The sequence below is a fragment of the Leptonychotes weddellii genome, chromosome 6, assembly GCF_054177405.1.
Source record: "Leptonychotes weddellii isolate Sample4059 chromosome 6, ASM5417740v2, whole genome shotgun sequence".
NCBI classification, from domain to species: domain Eukaryota; kingdom Metazoa; phylum Chordata; class Mammalia; order Carnivora; family Phocidae; genus Leptonychotes; species Leptonychotes weddellii.
Window position 1 is genome coordinate 80,202,951 of NC_138374.1, and position 18,220 is coordinate 80,221,170.

Sequence of the window (18,220 nt, forward strand, 5' to 3'; positions counted from 1 at the left end):
ATGAACCCCAAACCTCAGGGTTAATAGATCTACAGTTACAACATCTCAAGGAAGCCCCTCTCTTCAACATAGTGTCAAGGCAGAAACAGAAATACTTATCCCTTGGCTATCGGGCAGATTACTGCCCCCACCCAATCCATCAAGGGTCCTGGCTGTATGTGGAGCTCTCAGTACCAATACCCTATTTGGGTTCCCCAGCTCAGTCCTGACGGCCTCCTTTTCTCTCCCCATGTGAAAGTTAAAAATCAAGCCCATTGGGGGCACCTGGGTGGCTCAGTCGGCTAAGCATCCAACTCTTGATTTCAGCTCAGGTCTTGATCTCCGGGTCATGAGTTCAAGCCCTGCGTTGGGCTCCATGCTGTGCATGGAGCCTACTTTAAAAAAAAAAAAAAAAAAAAAAGAAAGAAAGAAATCCAGGCCCATTGGATAGCTGCCCCCACCCTGTTCTCCTAAAAGAGCTCTTTAAAACATGCAATATTTATTGAACATTTAATGAGTGCCAGGTATTGTGCTCACACTTTACATCTTATTTCATTTCATTCTCATAGAAACTTTACTATTTTTCTCATGCGATAGATGAGGAAACAGAGACATAAGTAACTGGCTCTAGGTTATGTAGCAAGTAAATAGCAGAACTGAAATCTGAACCCCGATTTATGTGAATTTGGAGTGTGCACTGTTAATTACCATACACTGCCACTTTCTAGAACTTCTTCCTAGGGCCTAGGCTAGTGCTAAATGCAGAACAGTCAGTCGAGGATTGCCTGCTGAATGAACACATTCTCCTTCAGTGTTTAAGTCTGTTTTGGGAAACCCTGAGAATAATCAAGTATTTGGCAGATTACCAAGAGTAGAGATAACGTTGAATGGCACTTTCAGTCATGCTTTATACTTCAATTGCAATATTAAAACGCCTATCTTGGGACCCCTTGGGTGACTCAGTTGGTTAAGTGGTTAACTGGCTGCCTTCAGCTCAGGTCATGATCCCAGGGTCCTGGGATCGAGTCCTGCACTGGGCTCCTTGCTCAGTGGGGAGCCTACTTCTCCCTCTCCCTCTGCCCGCCACTCTTCCTGGTTGTGCTCTCTGACAAATAAATAAATAAAATAGTTAAAAAAAAAGCCTGTCTTGTTGACTGCTTATGAAAATGAATTTTTTAGTGATAGCAAGACACATGACATTGTGTTCAGTAATTGTTAAAATTGTCACCATCATCAACAGGACAGAACCCCTCTCTGAGAGGAACCTATACACTAGTGGAGAACACACATAGAGGACCTGGTAGGCAGCAAGGCATGATTAATGAATATTTAGTAAAAGAGTAAAGAGGAGAGAGTAAAAGCTGATTGAGGATCTGCAAAGTCAAAGGGTGATAAATGTGCCCGTTTGGTAACACCAATTCACTCCAATAATCGAGGCGGGGGGAGGCGGACACTATTTTTATGTTAAAACAGATGTTATAGAGCAGAATAAAAAAAAATACAAAATTCCAAAATAAATCTTTAGGTTCAAATACATGACACCATAGAATGTTTGTTGTCAGGAATCAGCATCGTAACAGAGTATGAGAATAAAAGCGGATATTTATACAGTGCTCACTTTGCACCGCATGTACATTACCTCATATCCTCAGGCCAATTCTGTCGGGCAGTCATTATTGGCGCCTCCAGTTTATGGAGAGGCAAACCCAGGCACTGATAGGTTAAACAACGCATCGGAGGCCAAACAGCTGTCAGAATTGGGGCTCGAACCTAGGCTCGGGGGCTCAAGAGTGTGTGCTGCCTCCCATGGCCACACAGATGGTGGAATCGGAGCAAGGCACTGGAGAGGAAGCCTTAGGACAAAGTTAGGAGAAGGAGGAAAGGAAATTCTAAGAGCCTTTGTTATCTGGCCTTAGAAAAATCCAGTTGTAGTTTGAGATACTAGGTGATATAAGTTCTACATGACACATTTTCAAAAACTTATTTTTTTTTTAAATGAAATAAGCACTGTAGTTTAAAAAGTATCTAGTGGATATGGTCTTGTGTTTGCTTATTTATTGCTTCAGGATTTTCCATGAGTTATTTCATACATGTAGATTATTCACTGAGGGGAATTCAAGGGTCTGAAGCAAGAGAATGTGTTACTTCTTGTGCCCTCCCCAGTTCCTCAGGCACACGACAGGTGTTTATAAACACTTGCTCAACCTGACTAAAATACTAATGTCTCTCTTTCACTACCTCTTACCTGAGGAAAAAAATGGTCACATCACTTAAGACGATGTTTAAAATTTATTTAACAACAAAAACCCAGAAATATTATCTGGTAGGAAACAGACATAGAGGAGAAACTCCAAACAGAGAATATTTTTGTCTCTGAAAGATGAAAGAGAATAACAAGTCAGCAAATTCCAAAAAAGCAGCATGAATTAGTAAAAACAACAACAAAAGGCAACAAAATTAAATGGGCCTACTGTACTTTCTGACCTAGAAAGTTTGAAGTCTGTAATTATAAATCCTTGCTGCTCATGTTATGCAAATTAAAGAACGGTTAAATATTCAAAGAAAATACAGAAGAACTGTTAAAATTTTTCCCAAAGACAGAAATGAGACAGATGGAACCAGACCAACATCAAATTTATTTTAAACTAGCTTGTCCGTTTTTTTCTTCAACTATAATTTTACTAGAAAGGTTCACCTTCTCACATTCTTGACTGGCTTTCTCCATGACAGAAAAAACATAAATGATCATTCCATGCCCATTTAAAAGGCAAAATGAAAATCTTTGAAACAAATGGAATAAAACTGGTTCCAAGAAGAATCATGACTGGCCTTACTGAAATTAAGACATTATTTTATTAATAGGACTGTCCTGAAATTTTATTTTTAATTTTTTAATTTTTTAAAGATTTTATTTATCTATTTGACAGAGAGAGACGCAATGAGAGGGAACACAAGCAGGGGGAGCAGGAGAGGGAGAAGCAGGCTTCCCGTGGAGCAGGGAGCCCAATGCGGGGCTCGATCCCAGGACCCTGGGATTATGACCTGAGCTGAAGGCAGACGCTTAATGGCTGAGCCACCCAGGCGCCCCATGTCCTGAAATTTTAAAGGTAAAAGACCGTAAAATAGTAAGAGTAACCTCAGAGGTCCAAGTCAAAGTGGACATGATGGTTTGAGGATTTGCATAATGGTATAAAATAGGGGATGGAGTATAGGATATCACCCAGACTACTGAATTTCGGAGTAACCTGAGCCCACAGTTCAGTTCAAAAATGACCCAGAGACGGGTCAGAGGGTTTACAAAGAGAATTAGCACAAGGAGATAAAATTAGGGGAGGGGAGGAAGTAATGTGGTGGGAGATAAACAACAAAGCCAAAAGAACAGTGCGGCAGGATTTGCTCGTGCTGCTTAAGCCTTTATTTAATATGAATTACCAATTTGGAAAGGTTTTAACCACAAAAACATTCGCACCTTAATGATTTCCTTAGTACATGCTTTTTTCTGTACTGAAAGGACAATGTCCACTTTAGCAACCTTCAGAGAAAGCGGTAATTTGGCAGTGTCCCATCAAAAAAGAGAGGGCGGGCTATTTTCTAGGAAGGTAAAAGCCAAAATCAATCTTTTAAACTTTTTAAAGTAAGAAAGTTACTTTACTTGTTTCATGTTAGAACAAAGATTTCCAAATGTTTCCACTCTGGCGCTCATTTGAATTCTGAAGGCCAAGTTTTCATGGTTTCCTAAAGGCAAAGTTAAGGTCTCTTATGAACATAGTTTACTGAGTGCCTATGAAGTGCATACCACCAGGCTCTGTGCAGTGTATGTAGGGGCAGAAGCGGGAAGGGGAACAGGATAAAAACGTATTAAAACGAAAACCACAGGCCCAAAATGGCTTCCCTTAGGCCAAGTCGCCAAACTGGGGCTTCATAACCTAACCTACCTGCAGTTCCAACCTTCCCTAGAAATGTAGTCTTAACTGGCCGTCAAGAATTTTCTGGTCAGTGCTAAGAAGGCAATCTATCCTCCAAAGGAAGATGAGGTAATCCACTAATAAGACCCTTATGTCCCCCAAAAAGGTGGCCTCACCTGAAATAATCCTTTTTGTTTGTGTTTATGACTTCCTTGTCCTGCATTTTAAAGCCTTTCTCGTCTGCAGCCCTTTGGAGCTCCCCTCAACCGGCTGGGTGGGATGCTGCCTGATTCATGAGTCATTTTATAAAGTTGATTAGATTTTCAAATTTACTAGATTGAATTTTTTTTTTAGTATATGTGCTGCCGAAGCGAGCACTAGATTGAATTTTTTTAATCAAAGAATTAAGAGGTGTAATCTGTGTCCAAGACTACTCACTCTATTTGAGGAGGCAAAGCACATGTACAAGAAACAGCAGTAAAAGACAAGCTATTAGTAGCTACCGAGAGTCAGGGAAAAGAAAGAAGTGATAAAGCATAGCAGAAATAACACCAGGCTGCAAGGAGTAAAATCTGCATTCTAATCCAAGTACTGTTCACAACTTGTTTGAAAAGCTCAGGCAAGACATCTCTCTGAGCCTTAATTTCCTCAGCAATAAAAACATGGGCCCTTTCAACTGTAACTATTTATGCCACTATTCAACTGTAACTATTTATGCCACTATTTTTCTGTACTTAAAAAAAATAATAGGGGCACCTGGGTGGCTCAGTCGGTTAAGCGTCTGCCTTTGGCTCAGGTCATGATCCCAGGGTCCTGGGATCGAGTCCCGCGTCAGGCTCCCTGCTCTGCGGGGAGCCTGCTTGTCTCTCTGCCTCTGCCTCTCTCTCTCTGTCTCTCATGAATAAATAAATAAAATCTTTAAAAAAAAATAATAATTATGATGGTCCTTAAGCACTGACATGACATATTATTTTTACTTATAATCCCAAAGATGTAAAAACAGAATTTTTATGTGCTTATAACTCCAACACAACTATTAAACCAAAACAAATTTTAAAATTAATAAAAGCAAATAAAACCCAATAAAATTAAAATAGCATCAATTGAATATGATGCTTGCTGCTCTGTAAAAATTCAATTTCTGATCATAACTTGAATATGGTATCAACTGTGATGACCTTGAATATTATTTTCTTGTAGCTCATCAAAATGAACATTCTAATAAATTCACTTTTTTCCTTTTTGTACTTCTTTGTATTTTATACATCTTCTGTGATAAACATGCATTTTTTTCCAATTGAGTTTTTAAAAATCATAGCTTTACTGAAATATAATTCACATTCCTGTACAATTTACACATTTAAAATGTGCAATTCAACACTTTTTGGTATGTTCACAAAGTTGTGCAACTCTGTCACAATAAATTTTAGAATATTTCATCATCACCCCAGAAAGGCTCTCCCTACTCTCTCATACCCACATACCTATTAAGAGTCACTTTACATTCTCGGGCGCCTGGGTGGCTCAGTTGGTTAAGCGACTGCCTTCGGCTCAGGTCATGATCCTGGAGTCCCGGGATCAAGTCCCGCATCAAGCTCCCTGCTCGGCAGGAAGTCTGCTTCTCCCTCTGACCCTCCCCCCCTCTCATGTGCTCTCTCTCAAATAAATAAAATATTAAAAAAAAAAAAAAAAGAGTCACTTTACATTCTCTCAGCTCCCTCTCCCCCAACCCCAGGCAGCCACTGAACCACGAATCTACTTTGTCTCCATGGATTTGCCTATTCTAAATATTTCATATAAACGGAATCATACAGTATGTGGTCTTTTGGGACTGGCTTCTTTTGTTTAGCATAATGTTTTCAAGATATATCCATGTGGTAACATACTATCAATACTTGATTTCTTTTATTGCCAAAAAATATTCTATTGTATCAACATACCACATTTTATCCATTCATCAGCTGATGGACATTTGAGTTGTTTCTACTTTTTGGCTATTGTGAATAATGCTGCTATAATCATTCCTATACAAGTTTTTGTTGTTGTTGTTTTTCTTTTTTGAACACCTGCTTTCTTTTCAGTGTATACCTAGAAGTGGAACTGCTGGGTCATATGCTAATTTGATGTTTAAGTTAATGAGAAACCACATTTTTCACAGTTGTCATATCATTTTACATTCCCACCAGCAATGTATAAGGGTTCCAATTTCTTCATCTCAAGGTATTTCCCTGATGGCTAATGAGCATCTTTTCATGTGTTCACTGGCCATTTGTATATCCTTTTGGAGAAAGGTCTATTCAGATACTTTGCCCATTTTTAAATGGGATCATTTGTCTTTTCATGGAGTTGTAAGCTGCATTATTTTTATACTCAGAAAACACTGTAGGGGCACCTGGCTGGCTCAGTCGGTACAGCATGCAACTCCTGATCTTGGGGTTGTAAGTTTGAGCCCTATGTTGGGTGTAGAAATTACTTAAAAATAAAATCTTAAAAAAAAAAAAAGAAAAAAAACTTTTAAAAAGCCTTGAACATATGCTAATTTTTTTTCTTTTTAATCACTAGGAATGTGACAGGTTTAATATAAAAATTGAGAGTTGTGTTAGTAAAGAAACCTTCCCCATTCCTGATAGACTCCTTTACTCACCTCTGGGGAGGTAGACTGATTTATCTATTTGGTAAATTTGGTAATAACTAAGCTTGGCTGGCTCAGCCACCTTCTTCCTTCCTCAAGTGGACCTGCCCACAGAGAACAAACTCTGCTCTGCTGTTTCAGCTGGGCAGGCACCTGGACAGGAAAAGACATGGAGGAGATTAAGAATGAATCAAAATATTAGACAGTTGGACAATAAGGACAGGTGGGATGAGACAGGCACTTCAATACAGGTACAAAGACCAGGAGCTTTAAGAGGAAACTGACTGGCTGGCTGGGGAAAGCAAGAGGAGCAGCTAGAGGCCTGCTGAATTCATTACTGCCCCTATTCCAGCTCAAATCCCAACTCCCAAGCCTTGTAACCAGTCTCTCAGCAACCCATCTCTCTAACTTTATTCCCCACTGGTCTTCTATGAAACTTCTTCCCTGACTACAATGGGCAACTTATTTACATCTGAAATTAACACGGATTTTTAAAAACAAGATATGCAATACTAGTACACAGTTCAGTGAAATACACATTGAAACAGGCTCCTCAATTTGAATGTAAATTGGCACAACTTATCAGAAAACAACTTCACAATATGTAGGAAGAATATTAAAACAGTTAAGACCTAGTAGTTTTATTTCTGAAGATCAATGGTAAAGAAATACTGTGAATACCAACAAAGAAAAAAATAAAGGGGGGGATCCTCTATGCACGAAGATGAACATGGAGGCATTCTTTTAAAGGTTTATGTTGTTCCAGGAACTGCTCTACATAATTCTATACACATTACTTCAGTTAATCTTTGTTAACGCCAATGAAGTATTATTTCCCCCATTTACACATGTGAAAACTAAGGGGTAAGGTAGTTCAACAGTGCATGGTTTCTGTGGCAGTGAGTGAAAAATTGGAAACAATCTAAATGTTCAATAATAGAGGAGCAACTAAGTGAATTAGCTTATACTCCAAGTGTTACAAAGTCACAAAATATGTACATTATGAATCTACAATAAAATGAGGAAAGTAGAATCTAAAACAAATCATAGATAGGATCTCAACTGTGTTTACACACACGGCAGAGACTGAAAATAAATATACAAAAATGTGGGGCACCTAGGTGGCTCAGTCATTAAGTGTCTGCCTTCGGCTCAGGTCATGATCCCAGGGTCCTAGGATTGAGCCCCGCATCGGGTTCCCTGCTCAGCAGGAAGCCTGCTTCTCCCTCTCCCGCTCCCCTGCTTGTGTTCCCTCTCTTGCTGTCTCTGTCAAATAAATAAATAAAATCTTTAAAAAAAATCACTAATAATGCTACTGCTAATCTAAATATTAATATTGTTCATCTCTCTAAAAAGAAAATAATACAAGTAAATACAGATTAGCACAAAATTTAGCAAATTTAAAATAAACACACCATTTACTAATGCTTTCTGTATGCTACATACCATGGAAGGTAGTCACTTTGACACACATTATCTCATGTAATACACTGTGGGTTTTCTTCCTTTTGGGACATGTGTTTATCCACCATTTCAGAAGACAGCCACTGCTTTATTTGTTCTATTTAGAACCATCAAAGAGTTGCCTGATATATTTGCCAATAACCTAGAGAAACAGGGGTTCCTACAAAGCCATTTTTCAAGGGCACAAAGTATAGACTTCTACTGAGGAACTTTACAGATCTTAGAAATCAACTCATCTCAACTGTTATAGAATCTGTCCCTGTATGTTTACTAAATCCTAAGTAAAAAAGGTGGCATTTGAAATTCCAATAAAATAAAAAAAAATTCTACACAATACTTACTGCATTAATTATAAATATACTAACCAACAAGTTTTTCATATATTTTTCTTTTCCTGTCTAAAAAATTAAAACAAATCTACATAAAGAGATAAAAGTATGTATATATACTTGTGACGTGTGTTTTTCATCAAATATTTTGGTGAAAATGCTGATTTCCACTGCATTTCTCACAGTACTTAGTAAAATACGGCTCACCTATGGGCTCAAACGTTAGCCATTAAACCGGTAGGACCTAATGCTACGTTTAGATTCATTCACAAGCCACCGTATTTCAAAATTATTCACCAAAATGTGTATGAATGTTGTAATGTGTACATACACATGTATACTGTAATGTGTAAGTTCAAATGGATTATCAGTAAAATTAAGTAATGAACTCAGCTAGGATAAAAAACATAATCCAGGGGCGCCTGGGTGGCTCAGTTGGTTAAGCGACTGCCTTCGGCTCAGGTCATGACCCTGGAGTCCCGGGATCGAGTCCCGCATCGGGCTCCCTGCTCAGCAGGGAGTCTGCTTCTCTCTCTGACCCTCCTCCCTCTCATGCTCTCTGTCTCTCATTCTCTCTCTTGCAAATAAATAAAATCTTAAAAAAAAAAAAATTAAAAAAAAAAACAAACAAAAAACATAATCCATACAGCATCAAACACAATTTTAACACTATTTTTAAATCACAAAATCTAAGCCAGGAGTTCTCTAGCTTAGTTTCTATTCTTCTTTTGAACAAGAAGTAAAAACTCATTAATTCTGTCATTTCCAAAGTTATTAGGAAATTTCAAAATGAGTTTAGGCCGACATATTTACTTTTAATTAAGGCTCTCATTGTCTCACATAGCCCTTTCAATCCATCCTGCATACCAGTGGCAGATTTCTATTTTGAAAACAAGTACCTTTATGTTTTACAATAAAAACAGTGACTTGAAACACTTGTGGAATGAATATTTCTTCATGTCTCAAAGATCTGTGGTTACATCTTACCGTCTGGCCAGTGTAGCTAGCTAGTATCACCCCAGTCTTATGTTGTTACTGGCACTAAAACAATCTCTGCATCTCAGATGAGCCCCCAACATCTTCAGCAGCCCGCAACCAACATCCCATTACCTAGCTCTCAGTTCCTACCCCTTTGCAAGTGTCAGTGGCTTGCTGCCACCCCTCCCACCATTACCCAATCCAAGCACATCAAGAACTCCAGACTCCTGCATTTTTGTCTGGCCTAATAGTGACATGTTGATTTACATCTAGAGCATACTGAAAGTTAATAGAAAGGCAGGAAGAGAGACAGGTGTAAAAGTGAATATGCTTTCTTTTAGTTATTCAAGAGAATGTATTTTGATGGTATTTTAGGAAATGAAAGAATGCCAAAGCAAGGCAGTTTATTCTAGGTTACAAATTCTAAAAAGATAAACCAATAGATAAAAAAATTTGTCCCAGAGAAGGATACTTTAGGGTGTTTTAAAAGATTATTGGTAGAATATGATTTTCCCCAAAGATGTTTTATTTCAGTGGCGAACAGTCCCTGAAGAAAACATATACAATAAAAAGAGATGCTATTAAATACGCTCCAGTATGGCCTATGTCTGTGTACCCAAAGTATACTTGTATTCACTTTCTTCCTGACAAATCTATCTGACATCTTAAGTAGCTTGACAGACCAATGGATTCTGACTCTAAATTAAAGCTTCTACTAATTTTTGAATAACCATGTTTTCCTCAAGTTAAAATTTATCTACCTTCTCTCTTTGGAGCATGATTACTTTTGTAACAGAGAAGGAAGGAGAGGAAAGAGGGAAGGAGTAAGATTTGTACTCCTCCCCCACTTGAAGTCTATAATAAACCATGACCTGTTCTGACTTTTGAACTTTCCATAGAAGACAGAAGAATAGAAACCAAAAAGGTGAGGTAAAGCAGAGTAAGTCTGGGGGCATTCTGGATATCTTTTCACATATTCTGAAGAGCTAGAACAGAATGGAAACTCTCCAGCAAAGGCTATACAAAATACAAAGTACTGTACAAGTGCATGGAAGCTTTAGTTATAAGACAGACATTCTTAGAATATTTGTTTCCTCAGCCTCAATAAATGTTCCTGAAGCAGAATTTTTGCTCATGTTTTGCACACATAGGTATATACTCTTTGAAGCTGTCAGGGAAGGCAAGCCATTTTGACAAAGGTCAAAGCACTTTTGGGCTTCACTAGGGAATCCCTACATTTTCCCCAGGTATAAAGCTGAAAAAGGACAAAAAGCTGGTAGGCATCAAAATCCACAAAATTATAATTAAACAAGAGGCCACTTGATACAATTAAAACTACCTTCTGAGTTAAATGCTGTTTTAACGGGGCGCCTGGGTAGCTCAGTCGTTAAGTGTCTGCCTTCGGCTCAGGTAATGATCCCAGGGTCCTGGGATCGAGCCCTGCATCGGGCTCCCTGCTCAGCAGGAAGCCTGCTTCTCCCTCTCCCAATCCCCCTGCTTGTGTTCCCTCTCTCGCTGTGTCTCTCTCTGTCAAATAAATAAATCTTTAAAAATAAATAAATAAATAAATGCTGTTTTACTTTAGGCGAATATGAAACATCTTTCTCTGGCTTGTGAAAATACGAGCTTTGGTGGATAGAAGACCTAGGAGATCAATTTTTAAGCTATAGAGTTCAGATGTAAGACTAAGAATAGAAACCATTTTTTTCTCTCCTCAGTCACAAAACATGTATTATAGGATTAAAATAAGGAAGTCACATGACCTTGTCGCTAATTTTGGCTCTTTACAGTGCTTTCCCAATGCTATAGGTATAGCTCTGATTGGGATGGTAAAGAAGTCCACAGAAAAAAAAAAAAATTTTTTTTTAACTATTGGAGCAAAAGGAACTAAGTGATTACTTTTTAAGGTGTTGAAGAAAATAAAGCCTGGTGACTGAATTTGGATTAAGAAGTCACAAATGATATAAAGCCTTTTCCAGGAAATCAAATTTCATAATTTACTCTTCAGCGTAGTTTCCATGAACTTCCACTCTTGATCTGAGTTGAACTTGAGGGAGGAAATCATGATTACTTGGTATGAATCCTTTTAAGACCTGAGTTAAATAAACCATCTTCATGCTCCACAAGCAAGGGAAAAAGAAAAAACTGAAGGAAGTAATCTTTGGTGCTTCATAAGGTACAAAAGAAACAACTCCACTAGGTTTCAGTAAATAAAATACATTTTCACAAAAATAAGTTCTCATAGGGGCACCTGGGTGGCTCAGTTGTTAAGCGTCTGCCTTTGACCCAGGTCCTGCTGGATGGAGCCCAACATGAGCCCCACATCAGGCCCCCAGTTCGGTTGGGGCGGGGGACAGACTGCTTCTCCCTCTCCCACTCCACCTGCTTGTGTTGTTCCCTCTTTCGCTGTCTGTCAAATAAATAAAATCTTTAAAAAAAAGTTCTCATTGAAAAATCTTAAGCAATGTTTTTCACTTCATCTAAAAACTTTTTTTAAGATTTAGTTGTACAGGGACGCCTGGGTGGTTCAGTTGGTTAAGCAACTGCCTTCGGCTCAGGTCATGATCCTGGAGTCCCGGGATCGAGTCCCACATCGGGCTCCCTGCTCGGCAGGGAGTCTGCTTCTCCCTCTGACCCTCCCCTCTCTCATGCTCTCTCTCTCTCATTCTCTCTCTCAAATAAATAAATAAAAATATTAAAAAAAAAAAGATTTAGTTGTACAGTTTTAATACCTGCAGAAGAGAAAAATAGCAAGAAAAGCAATGTGTGCATAAAATAAAAATGTAAGTGGTATGCTCTGAAATACTCAGAAACAACAGCATTCTGTATCTTATCATAAAGTTCACATATTTTAAGGAAATTATTTCAAAGTGTCTAGTATAAAAGATGCTTTAAAATGTTAGTTTGCCTTTGTTCAAATTAGAAAACCAAGCCACTGAATACACTGAGTTTTCTAGATGCACTTAACATAGGAAAAAAACAGTAATTATTTAGGTAGGTAGTAGTCTTCCAGGAAAAACAGGCTAAATATTCTCATAAGAGACTTTAACAGATAAAATTACAAAATATTGCTAATTCCTAAAACGCCTAGGTACTGTCATTTAAAATGTCAAAAGACCAACTGTCAATAATGGTGACAATATTTGTCCCTTACTGTTTCAGCATTCTTCCTACAGTCAAAAGGAAAAATAAACTTAATTTGTCAGTATTTTGACAGACACATTACTATCTTTCCTTTCCACATGGCTAATGAAGATGAAAAACAGGAAGTTCTAAGAGATGGCAGGGAGGAGCGGGGTGTTGCTACAAAGTTTCCATCTCCAAACATGTTAAAGAGCAGAATCTCACAACTGTGATTGAACAATTTAAGAAATCTCAAGCTATTACAAGATTCAGAAAAGTTTTACATTTTTTTCTTAGATTGTTCAGACATGATTTTCCTTTTTCTTTTATTGAGGTATAATTGACTAGTGATACTTCTTTAAAAATATTACAAACTTCCTCCAAAGGAAAAAAAATATTACAAATAAATTATTTCAAATGCATGAAAAACAAAAGTATTCCCTGGCTAAAAGGAAATATAATTTCCCCCAAGGGAATGATTCCTAAATTTAAAAAAAGCCTATATTTGTGTGAACCTTCAGGGCTCTAAAGAGAATGCTCCTCAATGGTATCAAGACACATAATGAGTATGTGAGTAGAATTTCTCAATAAAAATAAAATCCATGGAGAGGCCACTTCAATCATTTAAGTCTTCTTTAAAAACTGAAATTGCCAAACTCTCAATTAATCTTCTTCAAATTAAAAAAAATTTGCTAAGGGGCGCCTGGGTGGCCCAGTCGTTAAGCGTCTGCCTTCGGCTCAGGTCATGATCCCAGGGTCCTGGGATCGAGCCCCGCATCAGGCTCCCTGCTCTGCGGGGAGCCTGCTTCTCCCTCTCCCCCTCCCCTGCTTGCGTTCCCTCTCTCGCTGGTCTCTCTCTGTCAAATAAATAAATAAAATCTTTAAAAAAAAAAAATTTGCTAAGACTAATTTGTAGGAACAAAAGATATTCTTTTTCTTTTTTTTTTTTTTTAAATTTTTTATTTATTTATTTGAGACAGAGAGAATGAGAGACAGAGAGCATGAGAGGGAGGAGGGTCAGAGGGAGAAGCAGACTCCCTGCCGAGCAGGGAGCCCGATGCGGGACTCGATCCAGGGACTCCAGGACCATGACCTGAGCCCAAGGCAGTCGCTTAACCAACTGAGCCACCCAGGCGCCCTAGATATTATTTTTCTTATCCAACTAAAATGGTGTCAATGGACAGTCATCTAGATTTAAATACGAATGAAAACACCATATTCTCCTACTATAATGTGCATGTATGTCTCACCAAACAAGCAACATCCAATCACTATCTCCTTCCCCAGTTCTGTCTCTGACCCTTTAATACTCCACACACTGCCAACACTGTGCCAGATCTATAATGACCAGACTTTACAGAGGAGTTTTGTTTACTGACCAGGTAATTTAAGATTTCTTTATATCATAAAGGTTGGGGAGGGGGCATTTTCCTTAGATTATATTAAATATTAATTAGTCTTTCAGGTGAATTTTGCCACTGAATTTTAATATTCAATGTAGATGTAAATAGTGCAAATAAAGTAGTATTTAGGGAAGTTTAATAGGATATACAAATCTAGGCGTGCCTCAGTGGCTCAGTCAATTAAGCACGTGACTTCTGATTTCAGTTCAGGTCGTGATCTTAAGGGCCTGAGATGGAGCCCCATGTCTGGCTCCAAGCTGGCCATGGCACCTGCTTGGGGTTCTCTCACCCTCTGCCCCTCCCCCTGCTCATGTGCTTGCTCTCTCTAAAAAATTTTAAAAATTAAAAAACAAAAGAATATACAAGTTGAGATAGGAATGATGATGGATCCTGTTGATCCCACTGAGGTCAGTTAGCTGCAGGATTAGTTTTCCAACAGAGTTATCTTTCAGTTTTAACAACTCTGAACAAGAGATGGTTCCATGCAAATCACCCCGTTGCAGAAACAACTTAAAGCACATACCTACACAGCATGTCAGTAGTTTTCTATAAAAAGTGCAATATATTTCCCTCAGGTCATGATCCCGGGGTCCTGGGATTGAGCCCTGCCTTGGGCTCCCTACTGAGTGGGGAATTGGCTTCTCCTCCCCCTCCCCCACTCATTCTCACTCTCTCAAATAAAATCTTTTTTTAAAAAACAGTGACATTACGGGGCGCCTGGGTGGCTCAGTCGTTAAGCGTCTGCCTTCGGCTCAGGTCATGGTCCCGGGGTCCTGGGATCGAGCCCCACATCGGGCTCCCTGCTCTGTGGGGAGCCTACTTCTCCCTCTCCCACTCCCCCTGCTTGTGTTCCCTCATTCGCTGTGTCTCTCTCCGTCAAATAAATAAATAAAATCTTTAAAAAAAAAATAGTGACATTACATCCTTTTAAATTTATCTAAACCACCAAACACGTGTTATTTCTTTGCTAGTAATCAGGCTCCCAGCGTTTTAGAGCCCAAAAATATACCCCTTCTTTCTGAATTTTAATGAAAAGATTTTCTCTTTCCTTTGACAAGCAATGCCATCATAGAGAGGAGCATATTTACAAAACTCTTAACCTTTAAATACCTGAAATTGACCAGAAACTGATTCAGAAATTAAGTCTACAACAGCAGGAACTCTAACTGTTCACAGTAAAGTTCAATCTTCCTGTAGGTCTTCAAGTTCTCCCTCCTTCACAGCCACAGGTAAAGGAGACAGATTCACACAGGCCTTGACACATTGTTGACAAGCAGACATAAATAACTGTAACAATGACACCTCAGGAAATGACTGAACATTCTAATCATCTTACAACCCTCATGAAACGTGCACTGGGGCACCTGTTCATCCTCCTCAGTGTGAATACAGTCAACACTAAGAGGAAGAGACTTCTTGGAACCTTCTTCCTGCCATACAAACTTCTCAGTTTGAGTATCACAGCACTTTAGGAAAAGGATTTTTAAACTTACCCCCCTGGACTTAACCCAGACTCTCAGGGTAGGAAGACATCTTAAAAATCATACAGTAATCCTATAGCTATGTGCTGCCCAATAAGGTCCAAGCCATTTGCTAGCTACATGTAGCTACTGAGCACTTGAAATGCGGCTTGTCTGAATTCAAATGTACTCTAAGTATAAAAACCAGATTTTGTAGATTAAGCATGAAAGAATTCAAAATATCTCAGTATTAACTTACCAAATGGATTACACCTGAAACTGTATGGGTTAAATAAAATATATTATTAAAATTAATTTCACTTGTTTCTTTTTTATTTTATTATTTTTTATTTAGGAAACTTTACATCACTCTTATGGCTTGCATTACAGTTGGATTGCTACAGACCTCTAGACCCTATAGCAATACTTATAGACTCACAGCGTTAGTCCTAATAGCAAACAAGAGCTAACACTTGACATTTCCCAATTACAACCGCCATTTAAAAGCCAAAAGAGGGGTTCCTGGGTGACTCGGTTGGGCTCTGAATCTTGGTTTTGGCTTAGGTCATAATCTTGGGGTTGTGGGGGGCAGAGCCCAATGTGGGCGTCCTCGCTCAGAGGGGAGTCTGCTACTTCTCCTCTCTCTCTGCCTGTGCTCCCCCCACCACGCTCTCTCTCTAAAATAAATAAATCTTTTTAAAAATAATAAAAATAAAAGCCAAAAGAAAAAGTAGTATTTTATTTTCTGGATCCACTGAGATTATAATAAAAATAAGAAGAGTGTAAAAACAGAATCACTTTGCCCTGACACCATTTTAAAGAAAGACTACTTGACTTCAAAACGGCAAAAATAGGAGGCGCCTGGGTGGCTCAGTCCTTAAGCGTCTGCCTTCGGCTCAGGTCGTGATCCCAGAGTTCTGGGATCGAGCCCTGCTTCTCCCTCTCCTACTCCCCCTGCTTGTGTTCCCTCTCTCACTATGTCTCTGTCAAATAATAAATAAAATCTTTAAAAAAAAAAAAAAAAGGCAAAAACAGGGGCGCCTGGGTGGCTCAGTCGTTAAGCATCTGCCTTTGGCCCAGGTCATGATCCCAGGGTCCTGCGATCGAGTCCCATATTGGGCTCCCTGCTCAGCGAGAAGCCTGCTTCTCCCTCTCTCACTCCCCCTGCTTGTGTTCCCTCTCTCGCTTGTGTCTCTCTCTGTCAAATAAATAAATAAAATCTTAAAAAAAGAAAGGCAAAAATAGCACAGGATGCAGAAACTACACCTCTTAAGAAAATAAGGTGGGAAATACACAAACCAAGTTTCTCTAATAAAGTAGATCTGAATGCTGATTATAAGATATATCTTTAAAGTGAAATTAACATTCTTTCATTTCCAGTACCTAGGGCCTCAGAAAGATATGTAAGATCTTGTCTTTATTATTCAAGCACCTTCAACCACAACCAACCACTAACATTATAAAAAGGGAAATACTTATAACCTCTCTTGTTCAAAACTAAAACAACAAAACAAAACAACAACAAAAAAACACAACACAAAAGCAAAATAAGAATTTCTCTAGGGCTGGGTAAGCTACCTTTGGTCCATAAACCTTATGAAATAAGAAAACATTTTAAAATAAATACCTTGTACGTGATTTTTTTAGAAGTGTATTTTAAACGTGAGAAACTCAACACATTTCTAGAAGCAAACCATTTCTTCCTCTATCATAAGACATCTTTCTTCTTTATTTGATTTAAAAGTATTCAGGCCTCCAGGGCTTTTAAGGAAAAAAACCCACTGTATTTCTGAATCTATGAAAATATCTTTAAAAGGGTAGAAGAGGAGAAAGCTCTTTAAAGAATGGAGGGGGAAAAGCTTTCTCAGGTGTCCAGAGGATGCAAGAGTCACTTCTAGAAAACTGTCAGTGGGGAAACCGTTTAAAAATTTTTTTGAGGAAATTTAGACCAAGGAGTCCCCAAGGCTTCCACAACAGTTGGTGAGATACTTTCTATGGTGTCCTAGCAAATTTATAATCTCCAAAACGCCATACATATTTGGCTGTCAATTTCTTTATCCATTTTGACATTCATCAGCTGAGTATAATCTTCAGACTTCAATTTGCTAGGTGATACATTCCTTAGAAACCTTTTCCTCGTGCATATAAATACCAAGCTCAATTACGCTCCCAGTCGAGTAAGCAGAAAGGATTGCACATATTTTAATGGGGGTGTTGACTGGCTACAGTTTACTGCCCTGGTGTAAAGAGTACTGGTCTCTTTCTGAGTATAATCCTTAAACCCCGAAATCACTCTCAGAGACTCGAGTCTTCTAACATTTCCCAATAGGTAAGAAGACTGCCAAAATTTCCATTAGAGCATCCTATTTTTAGAGTCTTTGGAATTGGTCTTCAAAATTGCATTCCACAGTATGTATCTGAGTAAGTTTATGCGGGGATCAAAATAAGCATCCTAAGGTCGCAACCTTTCTAAGCTTACAAATGGATTTAAAGCTCTTAACCCTTAATTTTAAAAACCCTTAACTTTAAATCTGTTCAACACGCAAATTAAACACAAAAATTAAGGTCGATACCGGCCCAGAGGGAGGTACGGAAGGGAGACCCCCGGGCGGTTCTCGGTGGTGGCGGAGAGGACAGGTATGAAGGCAAACAAGGACGGTCCCCGGGGTGGGGAGCCAGGGCAGCGGCGGGGAGCGAGCACGGCACGGACACGGGGCTGCAGGAACCAGAAGCGCGCGGGCGAGCGCGGAGGGCATGGGGCTGCCTCGCACCAGAAGCGCAGAGGCTGCGCGCGGCGCCGGGGGAGGAGCGAGGGGGTCCCGGGGGGTTTCCCGCCGCGACCGCCAGCCGGCCGGCGCCCCACATCCCGCTCATCCTCTCTCCTCACCTGGGAGTCGGAGGCGAACACAGGGCTACGGCTGGGCGCCGGGTGTGTTTCCAGCCCCGC

At 39.3% G+C, this 18,220-nt stretch overlaps 1 protein-coding gene across 3 annotated transcripts in view; it reads right to left on the minus strand.

Annotated features, from left to right (window-relative positions):
• CNST (consortin, connexin sorting protein) overlaps window positions 1-18,220 on the minus strand; it is a 114,708-nt gene extending 96,488 nt beyond the window's left edge. For 2 of the 3 annotated variants that reach the window (XM_081824459.1, XM_081824460.1), the window contains exon 1: window positions 18,161-18,220. The gene's annotated coding sequence lies outside the window, so the exon portion shown is untranslated. Of the gene's footprint in view, window positions 1-6,528; window positions 6,546-18,160 lie in introns of those variants that run through there. The other variant, XM_081824461.1, reaches the window with a different exon arrangement.